The following is a 9,310-nucleotide window of genomic DNA, read 5'->3' as shown; positions in this document are numbered from 1 at the left end:
GACGGCACATAACAAGAACAAGAACAAGAACAACAACAACAACAACAACATGTTACTATCTTGAGAGCCTTTTCCTAGGGGCTGTTCCAGAGTTGTGAGGGTACCTGCATCAGCTCTTCTGGCATCTTCTGGATTGTCTGCAACAGGACCTCCCACTTCAGGTGTGGGCAAACTTTCTTCTGGGATTATATGTAGCACAATTTCTTGGTTGTCTCTACTGGTACTGTTGTTTTCTTGGGTGGTCACCTGAGAAACTGCACCATTGTCATCATCATATTCTCCTTGTCCTGTTTGTACAAGAAGATCCTCAGGAGTCAGGAAGGGAATCCCCCAATTATTTTCTCTTAGAGTCTCTGCAGACTGTTTATTTTTGAAGGCAGCAATGACATCATCTAAAGTTGCATCTTCTGAAAACCGGAGTTCCTGTCCCTGCATCCTGACGTGGGCATAACCAGCTGGCTGTGAGAGATGATTGTTTAGGTCTTCCATGAATTTTCTCATGTTTCTACTATTTGAATTCCATTTCTCTACCAAAGCAGGCCTGTCTTGGCAGTGCCCTTCCCTCATAAATTGCTCCAGAACTAGCAGGGAAATAATTTCCTCCTTGCTGTGGTTCTCTGGCTGCAGCCACATGTGAAAGAACTTCCAGTATTGCCGAAATTTCTCTTTTAAATTTGAAATATCGCTGCATTGCAATATGTTGACTGGAGTTGCTGGGTTCTGGGATTCAGAGAGGCTCTCTCCACTACTAAGTCCTGGGGAGGGTCCAGCCTCCTGATTGTCTGATCTGGGATCATGCATTGCTGGTTGACATCGAGAGGATCTCCTGTGATTGAAAGCCATGCTTGGCAGATTTCTCAGAGACTCAAGTTGTGAGACTCGGTTTCTGCTGACTTGATTGCCTGGGGTTATTGGACATTTAAAGGGTGGTTGTAGGAGCTGCAGGGCCCCAAGTTGGTTAATTAGAGGTTGTCCGGGCAGTTCCAGAGTTTGATGAACAAAAGTCGGCTGACTCAGTAGCCCCAAAGACTGTCAAATCTCAAGATACGCTGGCAATGGTTCTAGACGTTCTCACCGTCCTAGGACCGGAGAACACAGGACTAACAGCCAGACCCAAAACAAGCAAAGTGGACTTTGGCCAGGCTAGGAATTGACAGGAAATTGACCACTCTTTCAGATTCTGAGATGACCCGGGTGGCTTTCTCCTGCACGGCTGCTGGTGACTTCAGACTGTTAGCGAGGCTCAGGCTTTGGCTTAGCAGTGCAGTTCCCTGTGCACTTGTCTTGTTTGTGCAGGAAGATCTTTGGGAGTCTGGCAGGGAGTCCTTGCAGATTCTTTGTTTTTGTTTTGTTTTTAAAAAAGAAAAAGAATGAATGTAAAAATAGCTATATATTAGGAAGTTGCATCCCAAATGGATGGACCTCCCACCTGAAAGGAAATATGGAGGAAAGGCAGCATGCAACTGGGAATCAGGCTTTTAACACCAAAAGAGTACCTGCAGCTCAGAAATCACCTGGCGTGTGGTCTGGCTCTGTGTGCTTTTCTGGCCCTGAAGGGCAGAGAGCCTCCAAACCTGGGAAGTGTCCTCAGACAGAGAAGTGACTGTATGGGGGTGAGGGGAAATATGGCACTGGTCTCTGGGGAGTGATGGGGGGAGTGACCACTCTGGTCACTGTAGGGTGCATGGGAATAAAGGAGAGATTGCATCTTTTTGGTCACCAGTCACTGGAAGTGAGCACTCATTCACCCTGAGCAGAATGGATGGTCAGGTTGCTGATCAAGATCTCACTGGAAAAAATTCAAAATGTTCTCACAGTATCAAACTAGCTGATGATTCATGGTTCCATTTCTTCCTGTTTACTCTTTTGACCAGTTGTGGTTTTTTTCTTCCATAGTTATACATGCTCTGCTTCTTCATTCTTTTCTTTGATGCTCAGAATTCTAAGGTTATTCATTATCTACATCTGCTTGTACTGGTTGGTGTCTTTATTGCAGAGTCTGGTAGCTTCTCTAACTACTCTGCCATCTTAGGATCCAAATTTCTAAAGACATATTAAAGAAACATACTTTATCTTGCTCTGTTGTCTTTCTAAGTGACTGCATTATTTGACTCAGCAAGATATGGATAAATGTTCAATAGGGGAAGGAGAAGTAGAGAAGGGCAAAGAAAAAAAAGGAAAAGGGGTAAAATCACTGGGATTGGAGAGGTTGGTGAGTGGAGGAGAGATGAAGTAGTGGGGAAGATTCACTGGGGACGTGAAAAGATGGTGATAATATGTAGAAATCAATGGTGGTGGTTGTTGTTGATTGCCGTTGAGTCAAGCACGACTCATAGCAACTCCATGAACAAAAAGACCAAATGCCTTTCTATAACATTCTCCAAGTTCATAGAGTTTTCATATGCATTTGGTTTAGGAAGTAGATGCCACTCCTGCTTCCAAACTTGTCCTATTCCTGGGAGCTCCACCAAACACTGTCCACATTGGTAAACCATTATGGTATTTGATACCCCAATGGCACAGGTTCAGCATCACAGCAAACTCTGATTACCTCAGTACAGCAAATTGACAAGTAGTGATGTACAAAGTGGAAGAATGTTCCTACAAAATATAGCAATACTAGTAACACTTAGCAGTTATTAAATGTCACCAAGCTGAATACATAATGGCCTTATGAACAAAAGACATGAAATCTATTCTATAATTAACGTCATTTCTTTGTGTTTATGGAGTGTATAGAAATCAATGGTAATTATGTAAAATATAACATATTTGAATGATTGCATAAGACACAATGTACATGACTAAAACACAAAATATATGAATGATTATATAAAACAGCACAAACAATACATATGGCCTAGTGGTAAGGAGTTGTGCTGTCAAAGTTAAACAGTTCAAACCTCCCAGCTGCTTGGCAGGAAATTTATGAAGAGGAATGTGGCATCAGGATTAGAGGAAGACTCAACAATTTATGTTATACAGATGACACAACCTTGCTTGCTGAAACTGAGGAGGACTTGAAGCATGTGCTGCAGAAGGTCAAGGACTATAGTCTTCAATATGGATTGAAACGCAACATAAAAAAGACAAAGATACTTAGCTCTGGACCAATTTGCAGTACCATGATGGATGGAGAATAGATTGAGGTTATTAATAGTTACAGCGTGCTTGGCTCCACAATCAATACTCTTGGCACCAGCAGTCAGGAAATCAAAAGATAAATTACATTAGGTAAATCTGCTGTCAGGGACTTTTCCAGAGTACTGAGAAGCAACAATGTCAGTCTAGAGCCTAAGGTGCACCTGATCCAGGCCGTTGTCTTTGCCATTAATTGCTATGCATCAAAGAGCTTGATAAAGATTATGGATGACAGAAGAAGAATTGATGTCCTTGAGTTGTAGTGCTGAATCTGTTCTGCATATAGATTGAATATCATAATGCTTTAAATTAAATTCTGTTGACCCTGTAATTGACAAAACATCATGCCTATTCCTACTTACAATAAAATAAACCTGTGTTAAATATACAGTTTGGATAAATACCATCATTGCTACTTTCATAATGACAATCAAAACACAAAATGTTTTTGTTATTATGCAAAATTACCTCATCCCCCTTGAAGTTGATACCACTCCTTGCCTTTACCCTTAGCCTCAAGCAACTGTTAATCTGTTCTTTGGCACGGAAATGAATTTTGCTCTTTCTAGAAACTCATATAATGGGATTTTGCAATCTTTTGTGCCTGGCTTTTACACAGCATAATGTTTTGGGGACTTACCTAGATTATAACCTGCATCAGTAAGTTGCTACTTTTTATTGTTGAGTAATATCCCATTATGCTTTATGCAGATAGTTTGTAGAAAGTGAAGGAGACTTGAAACTTTTGGTGAAGATCATAATCTTATATATGGGTTACATTTCAACGTTAGGAAATAAAAATATTTCTCACCTCTGGACCAAAAGACATGATAAATGGAGAAAAAGACTGAAGTCCATTTTATTTTGTGTGGATCCATAATAAATGCACATCTGTCTAGAAATCAAAAGATATGTTGAATTAGAGAAATCTGCTAAAGAACAATGAAGAGATGCTTGATAGTGGATTTCTTCAATGCCTCTGAAAACCTGCCAGATGGTGAGCTATGATTCGGTTCCAACTCTACAGTACACAACAACATAAACAACAACAGAAAAACTAGGACTGCCAAAAGAATGAGCAGATACATCTTTGAAAAGGTGTGGGTAGAGTGCTCCTTAGAGGCAAGGATGACAAAGCTTCATCTCTGATACTTTGTGCATGTCACTGGAACTTGGAAAAGGATATCCTGCTTGGATGGGTGAATGGTCAGTGAAAGAGAGGTAGACTCCATTGATATGGTGAGGATGGTACAGGATAGGACAAGATTCAGATCTATTTTCATTGGGTTGCTCTAAGTGGTACCCAACAGCACCTAATAATGACAACATTTCTCCATAGGGAGCTCTTGTGGCTCTTGTGTGTGTTTCTAGAGTGCTCTCAAGGATGTCTCTAGAGTGCAAACGAGAAAGACTTAGGCATGCTTTATTCAGACATTGTTGTTTTCAATTGCTTCATATACATGAGAAAGTTGGACAATGAAAGAAGACTTAAGAAGAATTGATGGATGTTGGTAAAGAGTACTGAATATGCCATGACTGCCAAAAGAACAAACAAATATGCATGGTAGGAAGAGCAATCAGAGGCAAAGATGATGAATCTCTGTCTCATATATTTTGAGTATATTACAAGGAAAGGCCAGGCATTGGAAAAAGGGTTCCTACTGGGAAATACAGAGGGTCAGAGAAAGAGGGGATGATCTTCTTGGAGACAGATTAACACAGTGACTGCAACAATTGGCTCAAGCATGACAGAGGTCATGAGAAGGGTCCAGGATAGGGCAATGTTCAGGTGTGTTGTTTATAGTGTCACTGTGAGTTATAATTGACTAGAAGGAACCTAACATCAATAACAACAATCAGTGTGAAGTGGTAGCTCATGTGTTTTTGATATTTGCTGCCTTGATGAGCACTTTTTTTCATGTGTTGACTGATTATCCCCATAGCCTCTCTGTGAAGGTCTGTTTAAATATTTTATCAAATTTTTATTTTATTTGTGTCTGCTCATCATTGAGTTATAAGAGCTTTTTAGAAATTATAACTCTGTTTGTCAGATATGATTATTAAAAATATTTTATTTAATCTATGACTTAACATCTCATTTTCTTTTTTTTTTGTACATCTCATTTTCTTAATGATGTCTTTCAAAGTACAGAAGATCTTATTATTGGATGAAGCTTATTTCATTGACTTTTCCTTTTATAATCTGTTTATTTGATGTCCAATTTAAAAAATCCTTCCCTACCTTAGATTCTCAAAGATTTTCTTTAATGATTTTTTAATTTATTTAGTCTTTAATAATATTGGTGTTTATTAGGAAAGTCAAAAGTCTATAATATAGATTGGCAGCAGGATATAGTCACTCAGTCAGGACAGATTCTGAAATGTGTCTACAGCCATCTCAGACTTTTAGTCTTGTGACTTTTAAATCAGTGTTACAAAACTCCTGGTTCTGCCAGTTTGGCTATCTTCCCTCCCAATCCCAAACCCCCATACTAAAAAAAACGTGGGCGGAAGCGTTATTCTGTGTGGTAGCAGTCCCAGCATCAGCCCTATCTCATGTCAAGTCTCTGATTCTCTCCTGTGGCTGCTGTTCCTATAAGCTCTGGTTTGAGCAGCTCAGGAATTTTTGGCTCCAAAGGATGCACACTTTGTATTCTCTGCTTATACTTTTCTGGTGGTGAAATTAACAATTTTTGTTGCTGACGCCACTCAATTTAATGCAAGACAAGCAATCCTCTTGTGAATAGACCAGTATATCCCATTTGCATGTCCCTGCCTATCCACGTGGCAAATTCAAATTTAATGGTTAAGAAAGCCATTTTAAATAATGAATCCTTAACAGTTCATACCTATAATTTTTTTCATGATGATGGTGTTTATTTTCAAAGTAATAAAGCTATAATTCAGATTGGATGCAGTATACAATTCCTCAGTCAGGAAAGCTTCTGGAATGTGGTTTTTCTAACCATTTATATTTGAAGATTTAACTTTCCACTTAACAATCATCTTACTAGTAACTGCATTCAAAAAAGTGTGTAAGCCAGATACTTCATTCCTCATACTTTAATACTCCCATTTTAGATAGCCAATTTTTTTTCATTTGCCCAGCCTTATCAAACCAGTATTCTGAGGGAACAAACATATTCCTTTTGCTGGGGAATCTTCTGTTTAGTTTTGAAACTTTGAGCATCTGTATTCACAAGCAAAGTCTAATCCAGAGCAAATCATTAGAGTGCAGCAGTCAACATTGGCTCACAGCTTGGATCATCTCTTTTATTCAGTTGAGTTCAAGAAAACTCATTCCTAGCCATCTGTGGCTAGGTCCAAATGGGCATCAGCCACAGAGTAAGGAGTCCATACTTCTCCCTTCACTCAGCCTTAGCCCCTACATGGTGCCAAGTCAACAAACCTATCATTACACCTCAATAATTTGGAGAGGTCCCTAATTGCAGATTTTCACAATGCAATATGTCTCCTTATTTCCTCACTGCTGGTACCAAGGGTGCTTATTGTGGATCCAAGCAAGATGAAGTTGACGACAGTTTCAATCTTTTCTTCATTCATCATGATGCTGCTATCAGTCCAGTGGTAAGAATCTTTGTTTTCTTGACATTTAGATGCAATCCATACAGCATTCCTTGATCTTCAACCACAAATCCTTCAAGTTCTCCTCACTTCCAGTAAACAAGGTTGTGTCATCTGCATAACACAAGCTATTGATAAGTCTCCCTCCAATCTTGATGCCACTCTCCTCTTCACAGAGTCCAGCTTCTCAGATAATTTGCTCAGCATACAGATTGAATAGGTATGGAGAGAGAATACAACTCTGACACACTCTCTTCTCAATTTTAAACCATACAGCATTCCCCTGCTCTGTTTGCAAAACAGCCTCCTGGTCCAGGTATAAGTTCCTCATGAGCACAATTAGGAGCTCTGTGACTCTCATTTTTCCCAATGTCAGCCATAACTTGTTATGATCTATATAGTCAAATGCTTTTGCATAGTCAATAAAGCAGAAACAGACAATCTTCTTACATTCCTTACTATCAGCCAGGATCCATCTGATATCAGTGATATCCCTGGTGCCATGGCCTCTTCTAAATCCTGCTTGAACTTCTGGTAGTTCCCTATCTATGTACAGTTTTAGCCATTTTTAAATGATCTTCAGCAGTATTTTGCTTGCATGTGATATTAATGACATTGTTCAATAGTTTTCATATTCAATTGGCTCACCTTTCTTGAGAATGAGAACAAATATGGACTCTTCCAATCCGTTGGCCAGGCAGCTGTCATTCAAATTTTCTGGCATAGACTGGTGAGTGCATACAAGGCTACATCTGTTAATTGAAACAAGTCAATTGATATCCCACTGAGTCCTGGGGCTTTATGTTTTGCCAATGACTTCAATGCAGCTTCTACTTCCTTCTTCATTAACATTGGTTCCTGTTTGGTATTTCCTGAAAATTTTCAGTGTCAATCAATTCTTTCTGGTACAGTTATTCTGTATATTCCCTTCATCTTCTTTTGATGCTTTGTGAGTCATTCAATATATTGCCCATAGCATCTTTCAATATTGAGACAGGTGGCTTAAATTTATCTTTCTGTTCTCTCAGCTTGAGAAATGCAGAGTGAGTTCTTCCCTTTTTATTGTTTAATTCCAACTCTCTGCATATTCCATTATGATACATTGCTTTGTCCTCCTGAGCTGCCCTGTGAAATCTTCTGTTCAGCTCTTTTACTTCGACATATTTTCCTTTTGTTTTGGCTTTTTGACACTTCAGTGCAACCTTTAGAGTCTCTTCTGTTTTTGTAATGACGATTTGCTTTCTTCATGGATAATATCATTGATATTCAGATGGAATTGATTCAAGATCGTATCTTGATTCCTGAGGACTTACTTTAATTTTATTGAGCTTCAATTTGAACTTGCATATGAACAGTTGATCTGATCCCGAAAAAAGCTTTTGAGAAGCCACTTCTGGGATAAAGGTAGAGAAGTCAAGAAGTTATTCTGATGAGGTGAATTCAGAGAACACAGGACAGCATGACAAGTGCAGTCTCCAAACTACTATAAAGACAGAGGAAAACCCATATGCAGACAGTGGCTTTGATGCTAATGGTAGTGAGGATGAAGAAAACAATAAAGTGAGCTGTACAGGAGTGGGGGTGGGGAGAAGCACAGAATCCTCTGTGAATGATCCTGAGTATCATAGGAATCATACCCCCTCACAATCATCAGTGAAGAAGAGGACCCAGTACCAGACAACCATGCTAAAAGTTCCAAGTCAAGAGGATATGAGGAAAGGGAAGATCGCCATCAGCAAAGACAGTCTCAGGACCAGGAGAACTATTGCACTGACCATGATCAGCAAAAAGAAAAGGATTCCCGTAGAGAGGTTAGTCATAGAGAATTCCACTGGAAGAGGCATGAACATGAGATAAACCAAGGGGAAAAGATCATTGCAGAAAGAATGATAGAGAATGGAAAAGGGAAAAACGTATCCCAAGAGAACAACAGAGAGACAGACAACTAACTGTCATCCTCGACATAATGAGAAAGAGAAGTAAAACAAAGGAAGACTATATGAAAGGAGAAAAAAGAAAGATATGAAGATAGTGATAAATTCAGAGATAGGGGAAAACAAGATAAGTGTTAAATATTCAGGAAGAAATTGAGACAGGAAGGAAAGCAGTCCAAGTCTCAGAGGAAAAGGTTGCTTGACCAGGAAAAATCCAACAAGATGGAAGAGGACAAAGAAAGAAACCTAGAGAGACTCTCCAGTTCCGAAATTTCACTTGGAGTAGAACACAGAAACACAAAGGAAAGGCAAGAGAAGGTTAGAGGACAGGAGAGACTTCTAGAAAGTAGAATAATGAAGAAATGGTAATGTCAGCTAGAGATAGGTACTTGGCCATGCAGATAGCATGGGTTACTGCAAAGACCTACATGGAAAAGATGACTGATGCTGCTCCACCAGAAAGATCTGTAGAAGGACAGAAAATTATTATTCCTTCAACTAGCTATGTGAAAGCAAAGAAGTGCTAAGTCCCTTGAGAGGGCATTTGTAAATGTAAAAATTCACTTTGGTTTGTTGTTGTTGTTGATTGCCTTTGAGTCAAGCATGACTCATAGTGATCCTATGAACAAAAGACCTGAAGCCCCTCTACA

At 39.4% G+C, this 9,310-nt stretch overlaps 1 pseudogene; it reads left to right on the top strand.

Annotated features, from left to right (window-relative positions):
• Window positions 1-1,457: 1,457 nt before the first annotated feature.
• LOC102863785 lies at window positions 1,458-9,029 on the top strand (annotated as a pseudogene).
• Window positions 9,030-9,310: the final 281 nt, after the last annotated feature.

The sequence above is a fragment of the Elephantulus edwardii genome, unplaced genomic scaffold (assembly GCF_000299155.1).
Source record: "Elephantulus edwardii isolate Elephantulus edwardi_28Jun2011 unplaced genomic scaffold, EleEdw1.0 scaffold00071, whole genome shotgun sequence".
Classification (NCBI taxonomy): Eukaryota; Metazoa; Chordata; class Mammalia; order Macroscelidea; family Macroscelididae; genus Elephantulus; species Elephantulus edwardii.
Note: the sequence above shows the minus strand (reverse complement) of the source record. Positions and strands in the feature narration are given on the sequence as shown.